Source organism: Rhineura floridana, chromosome 20, assembly GCF_030035675.1.
Source record: "Rhineura floridana isolate rRhiFlo1 chromosome 20, rRhiFlo1.hap2, whole genome shotgun sequence".
NCBI lineage: Eukaryota > Metazoa > Chordata > Lepidosauria > Squamata > Rhineuridae > Rhineura > Rhineura floridana.
In genome coordinates, this window is record NC_084499.1 from 17553953 (window position 1) to 17580943 (window position 26991).

At 42.9% G+C, this 26991-nt stretch overlaps 1 protein-coding gene across 1 annotated transcript in view; it reads right to left on the reverse strand.

Moving 5' to 3' along the window:
- The window catches only part of LOC133373731 (mediator of RNA polymerase II transcription subunit 27), a 119848-nt gene that overhangs the window by 21460 nt on the left and 71397 nt on the right, over positions 1–26991 (reverse strand). The gene's annotated exons all lie outside the window — the stretch shown is intronic.

Here is a 26991-nt window from a genome sequence, read left to right on the forward strand (position 1 = left end):
TAGAGAGAGAGAGAGAGAGAGAGAGAGAGAGACTCCCATACACATTCCATGTAACCATAAACACAAGCGTTATTTACTTCATCACCAAATCACGGAATTTGTTGAAAAGAAAACATTTAGATGAAAATTGCTTTGGATGATGTACTTCGCCTACCTGACCTGAGAGGGCAGAGCTAAAAGGAACCAAATGTTTGGGATATCCTTATTCCCTTTTTCATTTGGTTGGATTGTTACTAGATCTCTGTACTGCCTGTTTTAACTACAAGCATGTTGATTGTTTTCCTAATTAAGTACATGGTTCACAAGTAGACCCAAAGTGCTGAAACTGCCCTAAGCACATGTGTTCTCTCTCTCTCTCTCTCTCTCTCTCTCTCTCTCTCTCTCTCTCTCTCTCTCTCTGTGTGTGTGTGTGTGTGTGTGTGTGTGTGTGTGACATTTGACAAAAAGTCAAAACTGAGACTGTAGCTTTGTACATGGGAGCTTCAGTACAAGCTAACAGACTTTTCTCTATTCTTTAACTACAGATTTGTGCAAAACTGGTTGTCTCGAGATACTTTCTCTGTACTGTAAATGTTGCAGCAGAGATTTCCGGGGCAACCATCACACCTGGGTTTGTTCCCCACCTGCATCGCCTTTACCAATGGTAGCCAGTGAGAGTTGGTGCTACTGCTGAAGAAGAGGAGCAGCCCAGGGCCTGGGAGCGATGCTTGAGCTGTGGACAGTGCCCCAGAGACACTATCACCTTTTCTTGCTAACTCTGCAGTGCCCTTTTCACAAGGCGGCATTTAGCAGCTGGCTGCTTGCAAACAGCATTGTCCTTTGGATGGCATTTTGGGCTGGTGATTTCTGGTGGGATGTAGGTATTTGGCTGAGGGGTTTTTTTACAAAAAGGATCTGTTTACTATGTAATTTTCATTTCATTTGGCCTCTTATTCCCCAAACCATTTAATTGCCTTAGATTATGTGCCCCCCAACATTGCCCTAAGGGAAAGGGCTATTAACATTTAGGAAATGTTAAATAGCCCTGTCCCTATAACAGCAGTTCCCAAACTTTTTTGCCTCATGGACCACTTGAAAATTGCTGAGGATCTTGACAAACTACTTAAATGATCCCTCCCCCTGCCTGTTGTAGCCACTGTAATGCTCTGTGCTAGATGTGGAATGATTTTTAATTGTGTTTTAATTGTTTCTTTCATTTCTTATATTGTGCTTGATTGTATTACAATTTGAATTTCATAGAATACAATACAAAATACAACATAGGAAATAAAATGGAAGTGGACTGCCTTCAAGTCAATCCCAACTTATGGCAACCCTGCGAATAGGGATTTCATGGTAAGCGGTATTCAGAGGGGGTTTACCATTGACTCCCTCTGAACTCTAGTCCTCCCCAGCTGGCTAGGGCCTGCTCAGCTTGCCACAGATGCACAAGCCAGCCCCCTTGTCCACAACTGCCAGCTGGGGGGCAACTGGGCTCCTTGGGACTATGCCGCTTGCCCACGGCTGCACATGTGGCACGGCACATAACCCCTGAGCCACTCACTGTGGGGGTGATCTTTAGCTGGCCCTTGACGCCCAGGAGACACGAGCGGGTATTTGAACTAACAGACTGTGGACCCAGCCAGGCTGTCCTCCCCACTATGCTATACCAAAAGACACCATAAAAATGCAATTAAAAAGATATATGAATATTTATAATCTGCTGCACCCACTATTCACAGCTGCTGTTCCTGCAGTACTTGACGGGCACATTGTGGACCACATGAATGAAGCTCACGGATTGCAGTTTGGGAAGCCCTCTCTCATTTTCCCTGCCCTACTTCCCATGCACCACATTCCTCTTCAGCACTGCTGTCCTAAACAGTCCTATGCTACTGCACACATTATGGTTCTCATGTGGAGGCCACCATATGTTATGGCAGTGCTTCATAGTGTGCATAGCTGAAAGACACCCCCGCCACAAGTTGCTTCAGCCTTTCAAAGTTCTCCAAGCAATTTGGTTATACCATGTGGAAAGCAACTTTTAAAACATGGGCAGTCAATGTGTTGCCACATGTAAGCAATTTGTTCAACATTTGGCCCTGTAATACATGGCAATAGTGTGTCTCACCTTCCTGGAATCCTGAGTCCATATCCAAACTTCAAAAGCCCTTGTGCTAGTAGGGGAGTGGGTTTTAATGTTATACAACAAAGGACTCCAATGCACCAGATGTGCTAGTGGAAACTCGCTGCACAACAGATAATGCAATCTGATGTGCAACAAAGTTACCAGCAGTCTGCTTATGCATTCTAAACATTCTGCTGGTGGAAAACAAGCATACTGCTAAATGACTTTAACTCAGCGCAGCACTGAATACAAACCCATGTCTTGGCACCCAAATTATGGCACCCAAATAGAGTAAGTTCTGCAACAGAATATTTTAGCATCCACCCAATCAGCAAATATCTAACTGCTAGTAAAAGGTGCAAACGGAAAATGAAGAATTGAGAAGACTTGTAGGTATCATGCCCAGGGTGTAATCCTCTAGGAACACTGTGCCAGGAAACACACACATTTGCTGGCCCTAATTTGGTGTTCATTTTATGGGTTGAGAAGTTATCCTGCTATCGTAACACTCTATTAATCAGAAAATTCACAGGGAGGCAGCCAGCCAGCTAACTCTTTCAGAAACCAACGGGATCTCAGGATTAGTTCTTAGTGTTACAATCGGCACTTGAAATTTTTAATTTTGCCCACTAAAAAATAATAAGAATCAGACGTAGCAAGGTGAAGAAGGGTTCTGCACAAGCCACCAGAGTTTTTCAAGCAGCATATAAAAAATGATAGCTTTTATGAGAACAGCATTGCCTGGGAGGTGGAAGATGCTTCAGAAGGCTTGCATGAGGCCAGAGGCAGATCATGACTCAAAAGAGTTTCTGTTTCAGAATCCATGGCTTTGTAAAAGGTAGCATGGTGTCTCTCTCTCACATACAAACTTGTCCCCAATACGACTGCAGAAAAGCAACTCTTTAAATGCCTCTCGGTTCTACACTGGACAGATGGCTTAGTTCTCCAGTATGACCTTTTTCAAAAACTGGATTAGATCCAGTGATCCAATGCTAGTGTTATGTTTAGCAGCTCAGGCACCGCTTAAATAGCATGTCTCCCACACAGTGTGTAAAAGACATGCTGTTCATTTTTCCACGCCACATTACGAAGCCTAAGAAATAAACCCTTATTTTGTTTTTATGGGAGCTACGGGGGGGGGGGGGAGAGAAAAGGAGTGACCAGGGTAGGGAGGGCCATAAAAACTTACATGAACCTGATGAGTAAAAAAAGATACTGCATCGTTCGAGACCAAACAATAAAGTAAATAAAAGGTAAAGGAATAGAATCTAGAGCAGCATTACTTGGAATGCAAGCAGGTTATTTGGCAGAGAAAGACAACCATTTAAAAATACATACCCCAGTGAAAGTGCTTTGTTTGTTTCTTTGAAATTCTGTTGTATATATTTAGGGATAAAAGGATTGTTTGCAATTATTCTTAATCCAATTTGCTATTCTTAAAATTTCAGCACAAATATTGGAATAGGGCTCAGGTCCCAAGCTAACCCTTCCAGACTAACTTAAGGGAAAGTGCCTTAGGTCGGTGGAAGAGCACCTGCTTTGCATGCAGAAGGTCCCAGGTTCAATCCCCGATGGCATCTCCAGTAGGGCTGGGACAGACTCCCTGCCAGGAACTTGGAGAGCCACTGCCAGTCAGTGTAGACAGTACTGAACTAGATGGACCCAGGGTTTGACTCAGTATATGGCAGCTTCCTGTGTTCCTAACTGAGAATAATAAACTCAAAAGTCAGTCTTCAGGCGCTCACAAACTGCTTCTGAAATAGTAGCTATTTACCATGATTTCAGTCATTCAAGAGGTGCTCTGACAGCAGGTTGTTTTATTTTCCTTTTCAGGGAGCCAATGATTTGTTACGAAGCATTGGGCTGGTCATATGAATGGACAGTCATCATATATTGCCCAGTAGCGGTCAAGTATTTACAGGATTAATTTATTAGAAATGCAATGCATAAAGAAGCTTCTATTTAAAAAAAAAACACCAATAGATTTTTGAAAATTTCAGGAAACACAGTTTTCTGAAACAATAAAATTATTTGCTAAACCCTTGCAGTCAGTAAGTTCTAGTACCTGTGGTTTGGTCAGATGTAATGTACCCAATCATCTAAACTTACGGCCTTCACGCTCCCTCCTTCCCCCAGCCCTCTCATGCACAGGTTCAATGAGGTACTTTCTGTTTAGCAGAAGGCCATCATTTCCCACAACATCCAAGCTAGCCACGGTGGTTTCTGTTTGCCTTTCAAACCAGAATTGAAAACTCTGATACAACTTTATCATTGAATTTCAGAATAATTATTTTCACCAGTCAGGAAATGGAAAGTCAGTCACCGTTCCAGAGAAGACAGTTCAATGAAAAGTCACCAGAGAACTGACGAGTCCTAAACCCTGTTTGTCTGTTCACCCTCACACAATTAACAATCACATGAAAGGAACAGCAGGGCCACTCCCACAACCATGTCTTCATTGGCACTGCACGGCGGGGGGGGGGTTATGTCTTCATTGGCACTGCACGGGGGGGGTTATGCCTTCCCCACACTCTACGCTTCCCTCCCAATCAATGAAATAGAACCTTGGGTTCTGCATCACAGAGGCAGTGTACATTTGTAGAGCAAGCCCCCTCTCCTGTAGGGCAAGCTCCCTTCTACTGATGTGCCCCCCCCCATGTGGACAAGCAGGGATTGCGGGGGTGGCCTTGTTCTTGCCTTCACATGACTGCTAATTTGTATGAGGGGAAATTCTTGAGTAGGGCTCTGCTCCCAGTTTTGCCAAAGACCTCCATCACATGTGAAGGTTCATGAACCGCAATACTTGTACGGGATACTTTACAGGTGAAACAGAAGACCAGGTCTTAAATTTCAATGCAACAGGTAAGGCAGAGATAAGGACAAACGTGTTCTTTAAGACGTTCATCTGAGTATATACTTTACTGAGGAACATAATTATGCATACCTTGCTGTGGGAGGTACACACTGTACAATATATGGTAGCCAACAGGATATCTGTGTGGTGTACTATAGAATAGCTGCACACTAATGATGAGACAGGACGGAAGGGGTGGTGGTTCAGCACTGCAATCCACATTTCCTAAAGTGGCCTGCCAGCAAGTTTACTTCACACAGAATGCCATTTTCCTACCCCACTGGTTGGCAACTAGAGGGCCACTGGCACCTCTCAGTGTGTATTGGCCCGTGGTCAAGCTCAGCAGCTATATCAGCAGAATAGCTGCCTGTAGGCAAGGGGGGCTTGTATTCCCCCCCCCAGCCTTAGTTTTCTCTAGTTTAGCATTTAGCATCTAAGCATGAGGAAGATGGGTCAAGGAACGGTCAAAGAGCTCAGAGCCACCTGGAGTCTAATCTGGGATTCCTAACAAGCATTCGGTGTCATGCTCTGCAAAGAGTGTCTGTGTGATGCTGGGAAGGTGCCTTGTTAAGCAGATAGTGTAGACCTTGGAGCAGTTAACTCCCTGCCAGGCAATTAGGGGCATACAGCTTATCAGTTGTTGTTATGCTGTATGATGTAGCCTTTTCTAGTAATTAATGCTTATTTGAAGTTGCCTTGTTAATCCAAAGATTAATAGAATAGATGCAATGATTTAATGCTTCACCATAATCAATCAGTTATGCAACCTCATCATTATGCTGGTAAACATGTATCCTATAAAAGTGCTTCTTGTGCCCAGTGGGTTGTTCAGAACTGGTCACGCTCTGTGCAAGACGTGCAGTCTGTTCCACATTGGGTGCGCCTGAGTGCTGAAAGTTACGCAAATAAACGTTATCTCCTTTTAAGTAAACCTGTGACTAAGTCTGCCTTCTTCATCTCTCTGGTACCTCGGAAACCTGAATGCCCATTGGCCAGGGCATACAGGCATACACAGTGCGACACGTTTGGCCACAAGCCTCCAGTTTCTGACATCTAATGAACAGAACTCTTGTTTGACTAGGGACTTACCTCCAGTAACATCTACGCATATGTTAAAAATATTGAAGAAAACTAAATGAGGAAGGCCTGTAAGTTCAGCTGTAGAAAATCTGCCGTGCATACAGAAGGATCCCAGGTAGGACTGGAAATGACCCCCTTGTTTGAAGCCCTGGAGAGCTACTGCCAGTCAGTGTAGATAATACTGAGTGATATGAACCAATGGTTTGGTCTAAGGCAGCATCCTATGTTCCTAAATGTGCAAAGGATGCATGAGACCCATTACCACTTGACTATCATTCTCAGTGCCGAGAGTTGTTTTAATGGCACACAAGTGCCTAACTATGTAATCAGGATTTTAAATAAAACATATAAAGCATTATGGTTACTGGTGACCAAGGAAAAGTCTGCCCTTTCCACCTAAGAGGATGAACTGATGTCAAAACCAGCATCGGCTGCATCTAGTATTAAAAATGGGCTAAAAACAGAACTGTCATGATTCTTGTAAGGCTGGTTTAAAACTGTAGATACAGTTTATTAAACCTGGGGTGAATATAAAGCATTTCATTCAAACGGTGCCTCTTAAGCAAGCATAAGCATGTTGTAAGTGTGACTCTGCAGCAGACTTTCTAGTGACATGAATTAACAATAGTTATTAAAGCAACGATCTCTGCCACCTCTTGTGAAATGACACTTCAGGCTCAGAGTAGCAGTGAAGGGAGCTTCAACAAATTCTCGCACCACGAAAGCCTCTGCCAGACGTGAATATGAGCCAAGAACGTACGCTTTGAAGATTGAATCTTCTCTGCACAGCTACACATTCCAAAGCTTCTTTGCTCAGTTGTGCCTGTTAAAACACAAGTTCTGTCTACGTAGTAGAATGCATGTTTTACAAGTTAAAGGTCCCTGCCTCCTTTACCAGACTCAACTCTGCCCCATCATCACCAGGATGTAGAAAAAGAAGCTCTACTGGGTGGATTGGGGAAAGAGTTGGCATGCAGAAAGGGGAAGATACCTAAAGCCAAGTGTGAAGTAGTGGCAACAGAATGGCACTGAAGACACCTCCCCACAAAACAACCCATCCACAACATTTCATGAATCAATTAGAGTAGGGCGCTAGAGTAAGATGGGCAGAAAGAAAAAGGATATGGCAGAGAGAGATGGGAGAGATGGCCCCACCCACTTTTGGCTGCCCACTGGCAGCTCTGGCTCTGCCCACCACCTGTATAAAGCCACCACCAGAATGTGGCTCTTGACTTCAAAAGGATTGCCCAGCCCTGATAGGGATGGGCTGTAGCTCAGTGGTAGGGCATCTGTCTTGCATGCAGAAGGCCCCAGGTTCAATCCCTGGCATCTCCAGGTAGGGCTGGGAGAGACCCCTGTCTGAAACCCTCAAGAGCTGTTGCCAGTCAACACTGAGATAGATACACCAATGGTCTGACTCAGTCGCTTCACATATCAAGCGGCATATTTTAACATTATCATATACCAATAGTGGTTCTCTGTTAACACAACAGTAACTTGAAGGAGGGCTGACATCCAATATCAAGTCCAAATGAGTTATTCAGCTGAGACAAAGACATGAAGCACAGTGATCTATTACAACAATGTAGGAGATTAAACTGGGTAGTATGTAATCTAGTAGGGATAGTTACCCTTGAGCAACCTGACTTGTTTCAGGTTGTGGAGATTTCCTCCATAGGTTTTGAACATGTATACCATACCCTCACCATACAAACTAAGTGGTTCGGTGATTTATTCCAAACTCGTAGAAAGCAGAGGCATCAAATGTGACAGTGCTATGAAAAGACCCTCGGACTAACGAACCCCAGGATTATGTGCCATGTTCTGAAATACAGTAAAAGAAAAATAAAACTAGCCCCACCCTGAGCTTCCAAAAGCACAGGTGTCAAAATGTTACACAGTCAAGCTAACGTTTTAAACTAAGCAGTCCTGATTTAAATTCCTAAAAATGACACATTTTTCTACTAGAGCAAGTTTTTAAAAAATCAAGCTGTATTAACATCTGCTCACAGAGACATTAAGCAACTTCTAAACTTTATAGCAGCCAACAACATTATCTTTATTTAGTTAAGATATTCAAACTCCACCTTCCTGCTATTCAGCCTTCAAGGCAGCTTTCAACCAAGAGAACCATCAAATCCAAAGAAATGTCAATTTTGTGGTGTGTGTGTGTGTGTGTGAGTGAGAGAGAGAGAGAGAGCACTGTAAGAGCAGCTGACACATTTATGCTAATATCTGGAAGAGTAAAAGTTTTAACTTGGTACATAGAAAACAAAAGGGTCAATGCCAAGTATTTCTGGGGGGGAAATCCTAAATGGGGCACCACCATGGAAAAGGCCCTTTCCTGATCACCATCCAATCTAACTTTTGAGGAAGGGGCACCCAGGAGAGGTCTACCTCTTAGTATAGTGATCGTAATCTACATTGTGAACATCCACTGCTGGTTGCATGGCTAGACACACTTACAAAGTAAACCTATAATGGAACAAAATTACTTAATTACCAAATGATTTAAATGTTTGAAAATTCAGAGCAACTTGGGCCACATTGCGCAATTCAAGCAAGCAATTAAGGGAATGAGATGCTGGTATTACTAGTGTGCAAAGAGAAAAATAAACAGGGTAGAACTGGTCTTTGGTGACACAACACCCCTAAGCTCAGCACTGGGATAATCTTTTCCTTGTCACAATACCAGGCAGAGGGGGCATTTATCTCTCTTTCTCCATCATGAGAAAGGCTACAGATCCTCCAAATTCTGTCTATTATCATCCCATTCCTCTCTCATGGTTATAGTTCTCCTTACACCTCCTGCCTACGCAGTTCCAGAGGAATTTCAAAGGCAGAAACCCTTGTGCACAGACATCTGGATAATTATCAGAGCTTGGAAAAGTTACTTTTTTGAACTACAACTCCCATCAGCCCAAGCCAGTGGCCATGCTGGCTGGGGCTGATGGGAGTTGTAGTTCAAAAAAGTAACTTTTCCAAGCTCTGAATTAATTATATATGAGATGTATGGGTGTGTACAGAGCTTGGAAAAGTTACTTTTTGTTTGAACTACAACTCCCATCAGCCCAATCCAGTGGCCATACTGGCTAGGGCTGATGGGAGTTGTAGTTCAAAAAAAGTAACTTTTCCAAGCTCTGGGTGTGTATGTAAACTAGGTTAGTTCCTGAGTTTTCATCCCATTCTTACCATTGTATTATTCCACATGCACCTCCTAACACTTATCATTCACAGACTCAATTAGAACATGAACTGTTGGTTTGTTTTTCCCCATAAGACCGTTTACTGGTCATGGGCATCAAGCCATGTATGGTGTCATATTAAAAAAACACAATGCTTTAAATTGAGAGAGGTTAATGAACGAGCGTTGGGACCAGGTACTCCACCATTCCTCCCTCCCCTTCTCTCACAAGCTGGCTTTTGGATTTTCCTGCTTTGTTGAATTGGAGACATTAACCAAGCTTCCTGATTCAGATAGAATACAGAACTCTGGCTTAATATGAGCCATATTCTTCATGCCACAGCCAGTACACAAGAGGGAGTGCTTGGCCCCAGCATTTGTTCATGGCTTCATAAACCATGTTTTATGAACCTGCACACATCCATCTGAAGCAGGCCAGTATGTCGTAGTAAATCATGTAGCAATCTCAATGTTTTTGTGCTCTGTCCATCATTAACTTCTCTTCTAGGACCCCGCAGCCGAAGCTATTGCTATTAATACAGCCCTATAATAACAATAACACCACAATAAAGCAATATGGATGTAAGAATAGTAGTTAGCCAGGAAAACACGAATCTGCTTTGCAGTCATTACTGGAAGCTTGTCCAAACCTGTAACTATTTTCTGAGTGTTTACTGCAAATTGACATTAATTCCTTTAGAGAAAGAACTTGAAAGGAAAAACCTCTCTATCCTAGACTGTCAACTGTAAGTGGTAATGGGATTTTAGGAACACATACTTCCCTACTAAGACTCATTGTTTATTAAACTGTCTGCTTTTCAAAGTAAGCCTTGTTTCACAGTTAACAATAAGTTTTGGCAGCTGTTATTCATGTCACCGCCAACCAAAATACAATATATGCAACAGAGCAGTATTTCATCTATTTCCTTTGGAAACCATAAACAGAGGAGAAAGGTTACCTTGAAGGAATTAACAGACAAATATTTGTATACTGATATTTTAGGCATATTCTCCAGCAAGAAAATATGTAATACCATTTTCTCCCACTCTTGCTACACATTGCAGCAATTTGATTACGAGCGCAAATCTGAACTGGGAACACTAAATCAACTCTCAAAAGACAATGTATTTAATCATGCATTTTTCCCCTTCAGCTAAAAACCTCCTGGAGGTATGAATGTACATATACATATATGCACACAGAGAGACTTCTTAACTCTTCCTTATCTTAACTACTACATCAAGATAAAGTGGCTACTGTGTTCTGAAAAGAGACTTTTTACCACTGGGTGCCATTTAGAAGCCCCACCCCAATACACTGGATAAAGCATTACTCTGTTCCTACCCCAAATTCACTTAAACTGAGATTTGTCCACTGCTTGAGTTTATTTATTTATTATTTGATTTACATCCCACTCTTCCTCCCAGTAGGAACCCAGGGCGGCAAACAAAAGCACATCATAAAAACAGACTTTAAAACATCTTAAACACATTTTTAAAAGAGCTCTAAAAAGCTCTAAAAACATCTTTAGAAAAAAGGTTTAAAAACAGGGCTGTGGAGTCGGTATGTCAAACCTTCAACTCCGACTCCTCTATTTTTCTACTGTCCGACTCCAACTCCTCTATTCTTCTACTGTCCGACTACGACTCCTTCATAAATGGCAAATGTATATTAATGTATTAATATTAATAAATTAATATTAATATTAAAATATTAATTTTATTTTGAAGTTGGAGTCAGTACATTTCTACCGACTCCGACTCCACCCAAAATTGCTTCCGACTCTGACTCTACAGCCCTGTTTAAAAACATCTATTTTTAAAAAAAAGGTTTAAAAACACATTAAAAAGCAATTCCAACACTGGGATAAAGTCTCTACTTAAAAGGCTTGTTGAAACAGGAAAGTCTTCAGTAGGTGCCAAAAAGATAACAGAGATGGCGCCTGTCTAATATTCAAGGGGAGGGAATTCCAACGGGTAGGTGCCACTACACTAAAGGTCTGGTTCCTATGTTGTGTGGAACGGACCTCCTGATAAGATGGTATCTGCAGGAGGCCCTCACCTGCACAGCGCAGTGATCGACTGGGTATATAAGGGATAAGACGGTCTTTCAGGTATCCTGGTCCCCAGCTGTATAGGGCTTTGTACACCAAAACTAGAACCTTGAACTTAGCCTTGTAGCTAATAGGTAGCCAGTGCAATTCTTTCAGCAGCGGGGTGACATGCTGGTGATATTCTGCTTGAGTAAGCAGTCTCACCACCACATTTTGCACCAACTGCAGCTTCCGGACCAACCTCATGGGTAGGCCCACATAGAGCGCTTTATAGTAATCCAGCCTGGAGGTTACCACTGCATGGACAACAGTGGTCAGGCTATCCCGGACCAGAAACGGCCACAACTGTCTTAACAGCTGAAGCTGGTAAAAGGTACTCCTAGTCACTGAGATCACCTGGGCCTCTAGCAACAAAGATGGATCCAGGAGCACCCCCAGACTACGGACCTGCTCTTTCAGAGGGAGTACAACTGCATCCAAAGCAGGCAACTGACCAGTTATCTGAACTCGGGAACCACCAACCCACAGTGCCTCCATCTTGCTAGGATTCAGACACAGTTTACTGGCCCTCATCCAGCCCATTTCCTGGAGTTGATGTCAACAGACCCTCAGAATACAGGAAAGCTCCACTGGATGGCTACTTGAGGATGCAATGGAGGCAGAGAAGTGTGCCTTCTTCACTGCCCTCACTGCCACGCAGTAGGCACGGTTAAGATGTTTTACTCATGCCCGATCAGCCTCGCAGCGCAGCACATCTTTTGCTGCTTGCGCTCTAGCCGACATCCAGCCTGTTTCATTGCTCTTAGCTCACTGGTGTTCCAAGGTGCAAACCAGGCTCCACAATGCCAGAGAGGGCGCTTGGGGGACCCGTGTCAAGAGCCCGACATGCCTCACTGTTCCACACCGTGACAGGGCTTCAACAGGGTCACCTGCTCTATCTACTGGGAACTCCCCCAGGGCATTCAGGAATCCAGTGGATTCCATTAGTCTCCGAGGGTGGACCATCTTAATTTGTTCACCACCCCTGCAGGGGTGGATCGGAGCCATACGTCTAAACTCTACCAGGAAGTGGTCAGAGATAGCTGTAGATATTTCTGTGCAGTTCCTTACTGTGGCTTTGGAATAAATATCAAACCACAGTAGAGAACTCCCTTGTTGCTGGGGAGAGAAATTAGAAAACTCCATTTTGGGGAGGGGGAGGGAATCTCGTATCAAAACACGGCAATTAAGAACACTGTACCCAACTGTTTTGTTTCCCGTGCTAGGATATTTTTTAAGAAGCTGTTTTTGCTCCCTTGTTGTGGTGGCGTTGTTGTTGTTTTGGGCTTGTGGCTTCTCTGCAGAGCATGGAGACCTTTGGGGAAGGGCCATAGCACGATGGCAGAGCATCTGCCTTGCATGCAGACAATTCCAGGTTCAGTCATCTCCAAGCAGGGCTGAAAGAGACCTCAGCCTGAAACTCTGGGGAGCTGCTTCCAGTCAGAATGAGCTAGATGGGCCAGTGACGTGACTTCCTATGTTTCTATATGAAGGGAGGTCCAGTGGTACAGAGCCACCTGAAAGATTTTTTGGGCACCTCTGGGATCCCTGCTTGCTCGCCAGTGTTCAGTTAGCTCAAGGGAAGCTGTGGAAAAATAGTATTCCAGTATGCAAACCCAGGAGTAATTGCATCCGTGTTAATACAGTACAGGAAGGAGTAATTAATTGTTTTTTACGAGGAATCCGATTAGAGTGACAAATGATACAACGACTGCAAGCAATGTACAGCTAATTGAACTACTCCACACAGCAGGGAAACATCCCACGAATATATCTCAGGAGGAAGAAGGAACAACAGGAAAGGAAAGGAGGGGCTGGCTCTGTCAAGGCTTTCATCAATCAAATGTGCTTCACAGCACTGTCTATCCTGGCTCTGCTTCAAGTGCCTTACAACTGGCAGCTGAAGTATTACCTGGTGTATTACTATAGCATTATTAAAAACGCTGTAAATGGTAAATAATGAACCTTGAAATACTTGTGCTCCTGCACAGAATATGAAAGGAAGGGGATAAAGTTCTCAGGGCGAGACAGAAGATCTGCTTATAACACAGCTAGGGGAGGAACGAAAAAGCACTTATCAGTTCTAGGACAGCAAGATACCGAACCACAAAGCACAAGGGCTGCCTGGATGAGGGCTGTGAAGGGGGAACGGAAAAGCTGCTCTTGCAGGCCACCACGGAGTCTGGCCAAACTTAGGAATGTCAGAACCGTCTTAGAGTGTTTTCTGTAATACTCCAAGGCCAGCTTCTCAGCGTCATGGAAAAACTACTTGAAACTGATGGAACCTTTTCAAGTCTACAAGTGCATCCTATCGTACAACACCTCAAAAGACGCTGCAGTTATATCTGACATTCTTATTCTGCCTGCCTTCCATAGAAACGGATCTCCAGTTTCCAATCTTCATCTTGCACACTCAGAGATGGCATGCAGAGGTACAATGATAAGCTTTCCTCCCCCACAAAAAAATCCCCCTCCCCACTGTGAACCGTGGTCCCTGGTCACATCTCCAGCATGCTGGAATTATTACTCTGGCTGCCTGCTTCCGCAGACCTGGCCCAGTCCTGTAATCATAAGAATTGAGAAACTGGGTGATAAGTACAAGTGTCATATTAACTAAACTGGTAAGCTGAAGAGCAGGGGAACTATTACGCCTGTGTGGAGGCAGGAGGAATTGCCAGGGAGTGAGTGAGTGAGTGAGTGAGTATTTATTTATTTATTTATTTATTTATTTATTTATTTATTTCACTTGTATACCACCCCATAGCCGAAGCTCTCTGGGCGGTTTACAGCAATCAAAAACATTAAAACAAATATACAATTTAAAACACATATTTTAAAAACAATTTAAAACACAATTTTAAAATTTAAAACAATATAAAAACAAGGGAGTAGAAATGTTGGAGCAAGTCAGCTGGGATTAGGATAGTGGCTAGAGATGGCTACCTTCCCATAGGATGGTGCTTGGCCACTGGGGAACAGAAGGTTTGACTAGATTAATTTTTTCATTTCATTTTATAATTTGTATACCACTTTCCAACATGACTGTTTACAACCATATGGATGATAAAATATACACAAGAACAAACATCAGCATGTTGTGATATGTCTTGTTCTGCTCCTGTAGAGAAAGCTCATGGAGGAAAGCATTAAGGCAGACTGGTTGTTGGAGTACCATGGAGAGCTCCTAGTTGAGAATTTGCTCTGAAGAGAGGTGGAATCAAACGGAGGCCTTTTGAGCCTTTGTCTCCAAGCCCGCCTCTCCTAGGCTCTACCCCACTTTTGAAAACTGGTCATTATGGGAAAGGGGACTTGCCTGTCACGGAGCATGACAAGTAACCAACCAGTAAATTTCTTGCCAACTACAGATACAGGGGTTGCATTTAACTAAGGTATACTTGGGGTAGACCCATTGAAATTAATGAACCTAAGGTAGTAGTGTTCATTAAGCTAATGGGTCTACACTGAGCAGGACTAGTATTGAATACAGCCGCAGGTCTCCACTTCAACATACAGCATCACCAGTGAATGGAACTGGAGTCTGCCTGAGATCCCAGAGACTACAGCCACTCTGAGTGAATAGTATTTAAGTTTACAAGCTTACAACTCAGCTTCAACCATGTGTGTGTGTATAAAAAATAATCGTACGGCAGACTAACAACCAGTAGCCCCCTTGCTTAAATCAAGGGGTTTTCTCACTCTCAACTTTCAGTGGTGTTCCATAATGTCCCCCTGCTCAATTTGAACACTGCAAGAAGGGCAATTAATGAAATGCCCTCCTATGCCCTGCACAGCTTTTGAAGAGGAATGATCAAGGAAGATTTCATTATAGCGGAATAGAAGTGTGCACGGCACATTCTGTGCCATAACACCCACCAGAACTTTTCTACAATTTTTAATTGGACTGAAAGGTAAGAGAGCCAGATGAAAAACACACACACGCACGCAGTAAACAGCTGCAGTAAATAATGGGGAGAAGGACACAGATAATATTGCAATTGGATCACAAAAATAAGCTAGAAAAGATGGTCCTATTTCCATCACTTCAGCACCTTTGTCCCTTAATACTAAGAGAGCCATTTCCCCCAAGAGCAGGCAGCCTCACAAGCACTTCTCTTGCTCTTATTCCAAGGGAAGGCTGCGGACCTGTGGCTTTTAGTTGCAGACTTCTCAAGTCTGGCCAATGGCGTGCCTGAGTGAAAATAAGGTCTGCAAGCACCCAACCCAATCATATGCATCAAACTTTGTTTTTTGTTTCCTTATAAAATCTCATTGTCTGGGTATCAGTCAAGGGAAGAAAGATGAAAGTAGCGGCGGGAGATCTGCAGCAAGATTTAATACTACCTGTATATTATGAGCCAAACTGCTATATATTGCTTATTGCTGGTCTGATTTGGCTGGCTAATTTATGAGAAAGCAGAAAAATTGTACATGCAAGTTCTCTCTTGGGTCCTGTTCTCCAAGCCTTCATTCAATAAAACCTCTGCCCTTTTGAAAACTCATCATCCAACTCGGGGTTGCTGGTTTCCCCTGAGCCACACTAAGGTTGCAATCCAATACACACTTACCTGGGAGTAAGTCCCATTGAATCTGAGTAGACATGTATTCTACTAAGCCTAAGCCTGCAAAACTGAACGGCTTGTGTCTTTAGGATACACACTCATTTGTGAGCGTTCACAAACATCAGAAAGAAATAGAATCCATAACATTTAGCATATGTTGAGGCAGAGCGGGTGGCAGAGACACTCAAATGTCACATTGTGGGTGGAACTGACACAGCCACGCCCACTTTGCCAGCAAAGCCCTGCTCACAGCCAGCCTGACTCCATCTGAAAAATAAATTGCCAGTTCCTCCCTGCACTGCTAATGGTTTCAAAAGTTTTTCAATTGCTGTAAGGAGTACTTTTTTCCTTTTACCATGTAACCAACACATGCCCCCTAAAAATAAACTTTTCATTTTATATTTTGATGGAGGCTCAATATTAAGAGCTACCTAAATCGTTTATTGGATTACTGAGGGGCTGTTGATACTGTATTATTTATACATAAATATCTTTAGACTGCTCTTCAGCCATGGCTCTTAGATGGGTTGAGGATAAAAACATTAAAGGTATCTCAATAAAATAGTAAACAAAAGAAAAACAGACTACAGCAGGCAGTTTAAAAAACAACATGAAAGAGACACCAATGGCCACAAGCTAAAAGCTTAAAGACTAGAACACCTGGGTGAATAAGGTTTTCACCTGGCACCAAACACAGAATAAGGACAGTGCAAGGCAAGTCTCTATGGAGAAGGAGTTCCAAAGACAGGTTGCCACTATTAAAAAGGCCATTCTTAGTTACCACCTGACTTAGAAGTGGGTGCTGGTGGGTAGGAAGACACAGCAGGGTCTCCAAAACCTTTCCCAACAGCTGGTTAAGGTCATATGGAAACAGATGGTTCTTTGGGTTCCCTGATCCCAAGCTGTTGTTGTAGGCCAATATAAAGCCCAAGTAGATGTTTATATCAAGCCACTCAGATGAAAAAACAGTGCCTAATAGCTGTGGGGTGGCTACAACAAAGCAACTGGCAAAACTGAATAACCAACTTTCTGTCAGGAGTCATCATCATCATCATCATCATCATCATCATTTATACCCGCCATTTTTCCAAAACTGGAACTCATGACGGCATGTTACACATGCAAAGGGATGTGTGCTGCCTTTAAAAATGATATATTAAGTAGATTTTAGCTTGGCATTCTCCTTACATAAATTGAACTTGTGAAGTGACATTCAACAGCCACATTCTTTGACCCGATCAAGGATGACCATTCATTTTTAGTTTATATTAGCAATTAAAAAGTTTTATATGAAGATGAAGTTAGAGGTGCTACCACAGCCTGAATTAAGAATTTTGCCAAGGCCATACCAACCATCTGTTAAAAGCAACCCTTGGCTGGTTATCATAAGTTGTAACAGAAGTGTTAGCAGACCAGTAACCCTAAAAATAGAAAGTCTCCAAATAATGTAAAACAAGTTTTAACAACTTAAATGCTTGGAACCCCAATTATTGACTGTAACATCATCTTCAGAGAAATGGCTGGTTTATGGGTAGTTTATCTTTTGTGTGAAACAAAAATGGGATATAAGAAAGAAAATCCTGTTTTCAAAATCATCCTCGATAGCCAAGGCTTCAAATATGTGCTCTCTGGTCAGAAACTCTATTATATGACTGAGATGTAGAATTATCTAATTAGAGATGCACATTCCATAAAGGACACCACAGACCTGAACTTACAAGATCTGAACAGGGTGGTTCACGACAGATGCCATTGGAGGTCACTGATTCATAGGAGCGCCATAAGTCGTAATTGACTTGAAGGCACATAACAATTCCATGACATAGCATTTTCATCTAAATCAATGGTTCCCAAACTTTAGGAGGATGGGACCCCCTTTGTAAGCTCAAAACATTTTGTGACTCCCCCATACTAATTGTAATTTTAGTCTCTGTTAATTGAAAAAAATGGCGCGTGGCAAAATCACATCTCCAAATATCTCTTTCCATAAAAAGCTCCCTGCAGACAGGGAGATGTTGCTTTCTTTCCTTAATGCAAAGGTCATTCCTTAATGCATCCCCCCCCCCAGTCTGAAGATGTACTGTCCTGCCTCCCAACATTAGTGGGTTACAGTGTTGGATTAAGATCCAGGTTCAAACCCCCACCCAGCCATGAAGCCCACTGGGTGACTTTGGACCAGACACAGTCTGGCAGCCTGATCTATCTCACAGGGTTGGTGTAAGGATAAAATGGAAAGGGGACGACGACCATGTGCACCACCGTGATCAACTTGGAAGAAAGGTGAGATATAAAGGCAATAATTAAATACTTTTCAGCTGCAATATGTGGACCTTGGCCTCAGCCAACCTGCTGAGCTTTCTAATAATAACAATAATCAAGAAGCAGCATAGTGGTGGGGATAAGAGTGGACAGACTGAGGAGGGGGGTTAGTGCTTTTAGGCCTTGAGATGATCATCAGAACTGATGACTTGCTCAGCATGCAGTTGGGGAATGAGAGTGGAGCAGAAGACAGATCCGCATACGCACGCACACAAACACAACTGCCCCTCTTGCAAGCATCTGCAGGCATGCATGCATTTGGGCACGTGGGAGGGGGGAATCCCTCAACTGCTGCAGCATCTTGGAGAGGGAGAATGGGAGGGCAGAGTGTAGGTGGAAGGGGGGGACGCTGGCACACACACTTAGCTTCAGAAATGGAGGGTGAGCAAATCCTGAGCTTCCTCACTGCTTCTTGGCTCTGTCTGGGCTGAAGGCAAGATGTGGGCGGCCTCTCAAATAAGAACAGTAAGCCCCATTCACATTCATTAGGGGGAGAGGCTGCAGCCACATCCTACCTTTTGGGTTATCTCATTTCAAATTCCAGCCTTCTCCCCCCCCCCCCATCAAAGCGTTCACAGATTAAGGACTTCTCTATAGGTTAACAGTTTCTCTTGCACGGTCGTATTAGAACAGTTGTAACACCAAAGGCTTATTGGGGGGGGGGGGGACAGGGAAGGAAAGTTAAGACTCTGGCACCTAAGATGAGTTATTTTGCTTCTCTGAAATTGCTGATGCTGCAAGGACTGCCAGCCAAACAATTTTACAGCTAATAATTCAAAGATATATTCCCCCTCCCAAGATAAATAAAAGCTTCCTTAATAATCTTTCCTGTGACCAAAGTAAGTTGAATAAAGAGGAATACATGAGCAACCTAAGACCAAGCCTATGAAGAACAGACAGAATTGGAGACAGAACAACTATATTGTAATGTCATTGCAAACTTTGGGGAGTCATCCCCCAGGATTTACTTCAAAAGCAGGACTAGATAGCTGTCTAGTTATTCCAGTTTTGCTGTGACTAAGTCCACCCTAAAAATCAGTATCTGCAAGCATGCATTGAGAGAAGAGAGACTCTTACAGTCCAGGAGTCCCTGGATTTAAGTGGGTACCAAGTTACATCGCTACCAGATTCCAGGCTCTAACTACTCAACTCCCTCAAAGAGTTATTGTACTCAACAAGAGAAGTAAGTCCTATTGAATTCAATGATATTAACTCCCAGGTGTTACTGGATTGCAGCCGAAACCAAAACAATTTAAAACAGTATATTCCTAAATTGGCATGACAGATGTACTTTCCTAACAAGAAGATACCCTCTTTTATATAAATCCCTACATAGGAAAACTAGTATGTGAAGCATCCCTAATAGGTCATTTTAAGACAGTGTTGGGGAAACTCTGGCCTGGGGGCCTATGTAGACCCACCAGGGCTGCCCATTTGGCTTGTGAGGTAGGTTTTTTTTGGGGGGGGGGAACACCTATCTGTCCATCACCTGGTATCAGGTACTTGGCTGGTGAAACCGCAATGCCAAATTCCAAAGAAAGAATTGGTTACTCTTTCCAGACGCTGCTTTTTGACTCGGGCACCTTTTTCTGTCACCCTGATTGCACTCCCGATTCTGCTGTTGCAGCCACAACAAGTAACATCCTGTTTACCCAGATATTTGATGGCTGAAGGGGACTGTTCCTGGCAACCTGGAGACCACTGGATGGAAGAATGTTTTTAAACTGTAACTGTGTTTTTAAAAATGTTTTTAACTTTTTTTTAGAGAATGCTTTTTGTTGCTGTTAAATTGTTTTGTTATGTTTACCACCCTGGCTCCTTTGGGAGAAAGGGCGGGATCTAAATTTAATAATAAATACATTTGCACCAGCTGATGCCACATGATGTCAGGTGGGTGTCAAAACTGGTCCATGGAGGTTGGCTATTCTGGATCTGGGCTGCTAGCTGGATCCAGTTCCCCACCGGTTTTAAGGATCACACAGAGAAAACTGTACAAATTCATAAAGTTAATGGAGTATTTATGCCCTCACCTCCTCAAACTCTCTCTGGCTGCAATCCTCCACAAACTTATTCAGAGCAAGTCTCATAGGAGACAAATGAGTTCACACACACACACACTGCTGCGGCCTCAGGAAGTCGCTTGCATCAAGAAGACACGCCAAGCAGAATCAGTTGAGTGTGATGTTTCAAAGTTGGATTGTTTCCATTTCATTTAAAAAAACGGTTAACCCCAGACCACAAAACAACAATTGCATTTTAATTTTTCAACAACAGTTCTTTCATTAGAAAATACCTAGAGTGTGCAAGGCACGTACAAAAATTATCACTGAAAGTTCTCCCTGCTGAGCTTATTGGCAAAGAAAGAAAGCATCTAAAAATGAAAATAAAAGAAACAGCACAGCCTTTGGCTCAATTGGACTTCAGTTCTACTGGGCTGTTTTGTACAAGGTGATACTCTATTTTGACTTGAACAAATTTCAAGTACCAGGATGCTTCCTTCCACACCACACCCTGGCACATGGCTTTTATAGCTCACTTGATTCTAACACTAAACACTGGATGTAACACTCAGCAGAAGAGCTCAGTGATTAAGAGACTCGAGTAGCCTGGGCAGTTTTACACAGACTGATAGGCTCCAGCCAAGCTTGCTGTGTAAGGAGTTCATCTGCACTTTGTCTTTCTGTTTCTGAAATCGTACCTAATGGCAAAAAGACAAGAGATACACAATAATACATCACAGCTCACTCATCAGAAAGGGCCCTGACAGCGAGTAGATAACCTTCCCAATGAAGACTTAAAAGTAAGAATGAGAGAGCACCAATAACTTCTTACATGTCACTAATGCACTATGAATTTTGAATGTTTCCTGGCTACAAGAATAGAAAATCCCTAACTGAGGAATCCTCATTATGCCTGGCAATGGTTCCCATGACCGGGAATGGAAAGAGTGCCCTCTCTCTCTCGAGCTGTGGGCACCCCACTCAGTGCAGTACGGCCAGCCTGGAGAGGGAAGGCTTGGATTCAAATCTTCATTTGGCTAGGAGCTGTGTTCCCTCTCAGCCTAACCTTACTTGGGGCTGTACCCAACTAAGTTCTACTCAGACTTGGCCCACTGAAATTAATGGACCTAAGTTACCCATGTCCACTGGATATAACCCTTACTTTTTATTTATTTGACCAAGTTTATACACCACTTGAACGTGTTGGGAAAAACTGAGCCCAGGGCCTGAAATAAAAAACCTCAGAGACTCTAATAAGCACATCCTGAACCAAGCTGTAAGGGTCGACGGGACACAGAGGGGGCAGGGAGCTTAAGCTCTCTGGGTTTCGTCTTTCCCTTGCGTGGGAACCCAGCCTCAGAGGTGCCTGCGAGGCGGCAACATTGTTTTGAGAAGATAACTACATTCTGTTCTACTCTCCTTGCCCTTTACACTCTTTTCACGCCCACATATCTTTTTCTAGCAAATTCAGCAAAACAATTCCATAGTTCTCGTTAAAATTGTAGCAGTTAGAGTGACCCTTTGTATGTATGTGTTTTCATGTTTATGATATCTAAGCGTCAATCCAAGCCCCTTCTCCATTGTCTTACTTTAGAATATTGTTCATAGTCCTGATTTTCAAAGAAACAACATCCTGACTTTGAAATATAACAAGTGATATGTAACTTCGGCTTGTTTTTTTTTCTTTCATGTTATGTTATATTCTGTCTGCTAATATTTTTGCTTGAGAAACCTATAAAATGGTGAAACAGATAATAAACAGGGCTCTCTTCCTCGCCAGACTGTCGTGTCTGTGTGAGCTTGAGACCCACTTTTTGATCAAGAAGTGTACGTGTGTCTTTACTTGGTATCTGGCAGAACATCCAAAGCAGGTAATTGGAATCCCCATTGCTCGCACTCCTTCCCGGGGTACTGAGGTGAGCAAGCCCACCTTAGGTGGGAACAAAAAGTCACCCTAACAATCGTAACAAAAGTGGTTTCCTCCGAGCCAGGAAACATGGTTAAAATTGCTTTCACTCCTTCATTCAAATGAAGCCCCCCCCAACAACTAATGACCCTTAGGTACCCATATCCTGAGGGAAATGAATGGGACACAAATGGAGTACCCGTTTACACAGCATCCCCCCCCAATTGCTCAAGCAGCTTTCCATGCTTCCCCTCCCCCAAGTCCTAGTTTGTCCTGCCAGTTTGATTCCAGTCACAATTCAAAGTGCTGGTTTTGACCTTTAAAGCCCTATACGGCCCAGGTCCAGGCTATTTGTCAGACCGTATCTCCCTATACGAGCCTGCCCAGGCCCTGAGATCTTCAGGAGAGGCCCTTCTCTCAGTCCCAACACCCTCGCAAATGCGATTGGTGGGGACGCGAGATAGGGCCTTTTCGGTGGCTGCTCCTAGGTTCTGGAACTCCCTTCCTAGGGAGGCACGAATGGCCCCCTCCTTGCCATCCTTCCGTCGGCAAGTAAAGACTTTTTTATTCGAACAGGCCTTTGGGATAGAAGGTGTTTAGAATTGGGCTTTACAAGGCTTGTTTTATTGTTTTACATTATTATCTGTATTATTTTAAATTGTTTTTAGATTTTTAAGTGCCTTTTACGGTTTTAAGGTTGTACATAGTTTAATTGTATTTTAACTGTATGTTTTTCTATGTTTTTAACTACATGTAGTTTTATTTGTAAGCCGCCCTGAGTTCCAGTTTGGAAAAAGGGCGGGGTAAAAATAAAGTTTCAATCAATCAATCAACATTCACATCTATGTACTGTGGAAGACTAGTTTTCATGCTGCCTGGTGCTGCCCTCCTCCCCACACAAACGACAGTGCTGGGCATGGTGTTTGCACATGTGCAGAGTGCTATTGTGAAGCCTAACTGCTTTACAAGAAATGAATTACTAAACCCATATTTTACAATATTCGTGAACATTCATATTTATACAAATATTAAAACCTGACCTATTATATTTTCAAATAAAAAACAGATTAATGCAAATATGCACCAGCAGGAAATATTAGGCAATCCATTACTAAATAACAAACTTCTGACACCTAAACAGCCACCCTAAGAATAGCCATCCAGTGCAGCTTTTCCCTATTGTCAGGGGTCTGTTGGCATCAACTCTGGGAAATGGAGTTTTAGACCCTTCGGAGGCCCACTGTGAATTGTTTGCAAGGCACTTTGCGAGTAAACTTGCTTGCCTCCGCAGCAATCTAGATGCCCCATTGACATCTACTATAGACTCCAGTAAGGTGTCCAGTGCACCGTCTGCTGCAACTTCTTAGCTTCAGTTGATGTGGCCTGATGACATGGACCAGATGCGTGCGACGATGTACCCAGCAAGGCCGATGATCAGCAATGACTGAAGTTAATTGTCCAACAACTGGAGAGCCACAGGCTTCCCATCCCTGCACTAAATTGTCCCTTAAAGAAAACCAAAAGCCCAGTCCTCAAAGAACTCCGGTCTGTACAGGTCCTGTACAATTCACATCCATCCATGTACACAGCAGATCAGCTCCAACCCATTCCAGCCAGAGAAGTTCATTTTATATTCCACAGAAGCATATACAGACTTCAGAAGGAAATGCCTGAGCTTTAGTAACTTTAGGTTAATCTGCACTCTTTATTTCTTTGCTTTGGCAAGACCTTGGCTTTAAGATGTGCTTCACATTTCGTTTAATACACTCAGTACCAGTTGTACAGAAGAGTGTTAGAAGTGCAACCACGGGAATCAGGGGACCAGGCACATGTTAAATCTAAAGGGCTATTGATTACTGCCGTTTCTCCAGTAAGAACATTACATTAACATTTTAAAAAAGGAAAGGCAAGGAGGAAGGTGAAACAACATAGCATCACAAAGTGTCCGCTTACCTCTGTTCACTTTTATTGTTTCAAGCATTAGCCGCAACACAACAGAAGGGCCATAGCTCAGTAGCAGAGCACATGCTTTGCATGCAAACAGTCTTGGCTTCAATCTACAGGTAGGGCAGCAAAATGTAATCCTTGCCTTGAAATCCTGCAGAGATACTGCCAGTCAGAGACTAGATGAGTTTTGTCACATCCAAAATCAGACTCAGTCCCAACACCCTGGGTCAGCCGCCCCCCCCAACCTGGTGCCCTCCAGATGTTGTTGGACTACAGCCACAGCCAATGTGGCTTGGATAACGTCCCACTTGGAAAAAATCATTTCAGCTCTACAGAAGTTTTCTTTGCCAAAGGCATTATTACAGGATTCTGCTTAATTCTCCCCCCTTGAGGTTGTGGTATGTGGGTGGGTGGGGTGGGAGCATTCTGCAGTAAAAACATTTTAAAACTACTACAAGTGATCTTCTAAGGAGGACAATTAAAAGGAAATTTCACATGAAGTCATTGACCAGAATTAGCTTTGGCAAGCTTTTTGATTTAACCCACCCGCAGGGTCCACTGTAAACACACGAATGCCCAGAGAACACCCTGCAGTAAAATAAAATAGTAATAGAGTTATTTTTAATGTTGACGAAGGAAAGCACAAAGCAATGTAATTCTCTCCCCTTCCTTTTCTTGTTGCAAGTATATTACACATTCTCTTTTCGTCAGGATTAATTATTTATAATCACATTTCTGTTTCAAAGCTGTGTGAACTGCAGACGGACTTTTCCTTGCAATAAAAAGGGCTTGGAATTGGTTTTGACTTTGGCACAAGCATATTGCCAGCGCAAGGTCTAGGAGCACAATTTCACTCTTAGGAAGTCTGCATCTACCAGTGGGAGGAAGGGAACCTTACTTACTGCAAAGATGGAGATGAAGTGAAGAAATGAGAAAACCTAATGGTGTTAGAAGCATTTTATTGAAATGGACCCCTTAAGTCTAGAATCTAAGGCCCATATCAGATTCAGTAGGAGCCCCTCTCTGAGCATTTCGAGTGCATGCTGGGCCACAGGCATGGCTGCAGCCCAACAGCACTTAAGGCTGAAGTGCCATTTGTTAAAACCAGCACACTGTGGCACTCTTCATGGCTGCCAGGATTTGTGCAATTGCAGTGATCCTTCTTCTAAGCTACAGTAGCTGCATTGGGGACATCACAGCAGCTGCGTGAAGAGCCTCCGTGTGATTGTGCCAGTAATCACTAACGAGGCTGGGCTGCAAGCTCTGTGGAACATAGAAAGCTGCCTTATACCAAAAGCACACCACTGGGTCCATCTAGCTCAATACTGTCTGAACTGACTGGCAGCAGCTCTCCGGGGTTTCAGACAGGAATCTTTCCCAGCCCTGGTTGGAGACAAATTGGTTTGAACTCAGGACCTTCTACATGGAAAGTGTGTGTTCAAACTACTGAGCAGTACTACTACTGCCCTTATGCATGCTCCAGTGAGCTCTGCCATTAAGTTAGCATCATTCAACAGCATAAAAGTTCTCACTTTATGTCATGAATGAATGAAGTGGATCTGCGCCAGGATAGGGTTTCTTACCTGCAACTTGTATTTAAATAAACTATTTCCTAGCTCTTTTTGAGGTCCTCTCCCCTGGCTTGTTCCACTTTTCCCCACTTTCCCTTCATGGAAATAAGACAGCAGACTACACTGGAGCATCCCCTAGAGATTAAACAAAGCCCAAGTATCGTTTGCAAGATTAGCAATTGCCCAGCTTTCAGCAGCAAGGATCAATTGGGGCAGCAATGATCCTAACCCATTTCAGCAGATCTGATTTGAATATTTTCAGTATTTTTGTTTTGTTTGAAAGCTTCTGCACCCTCGACTGCTGGTAGATTTAAGCAGAAAAGCTTTGAGCAGCACAAAAATGGTTTATTCAGCCATTACACTTGGTTTAATAAAAGTTATAAACTGATTCTGTTAGATTTCTAGAAGGCAGAAATAGCGATGAAGTATTGAAAAATGATATTGAGGCCTAGATCCAAAGCTCTGTATGATTAATGTTATACATCCAAGAGGGCCTTGGACACGGAACTCCCAAACTGTGTTGCATGATTTTTGGGGGTGGCGATGGAACAACTGCCATCTCCTAATGGAGCTGCTTGCCAAAAAAACCCATTAGCTTTAAAGTAAGACATGCATCAAAGAGCTGCTATTTATCAACAAAGTACTGTAGCACCTTGAACAGGTTTATCAGCCACTTAAATAAGCTAGGCTTTTAAGATACTGCAGGAGCCAGTTTTTGCTGCAACGGACTTGCAGGATTACTGCTCTGAATTTTGCTATTTAACAATACAGCTAGAATTCCTAGGCTGCTGACACTAATTTAGTGCCACCTACTGTCCCCAAATCTGTGCACTGGGCAGAAGATGTAAAACTGATTAAAAATACTTGGCCCAAAGTTCAGAAAACATGGAACTACAAACACTTTCCAGAAATCTCACACATATCTGTGAAATATTCCATCAGATTTCAGCCAAGCATATGGGAATCATATCAGCATTTTGCTCACAGTCGCACACTACAGCATCTAAGACTGGAAGATCCTATTTCCTAGATTAATCTGTAGAATGAGATACCGAAACATCAACACTTACTGCTAATCCTTTCCTTTTAAAAAAATATAAAAAATTAAATATCACAAGAAGTTTACTCTTTAGCACCACAAAAAAGAAAAAGGTGCTTTAGTAAAACAATGTAAACCCTCTGAAGTAGAAGACAGATTTCAGATGTATATCCTTAACCCATCACCAATGAGATACAATTGCCTTGTGCAGATGCTACAATAAACTCTGTGTGTGTTATGTGCCTTCAAGTCTATTACAACTTATAGTGATCATATGAATCAGCGACCTCCAACAGCATCTGTCGTAAACCACCCTGTTCAGATCTTGTAAG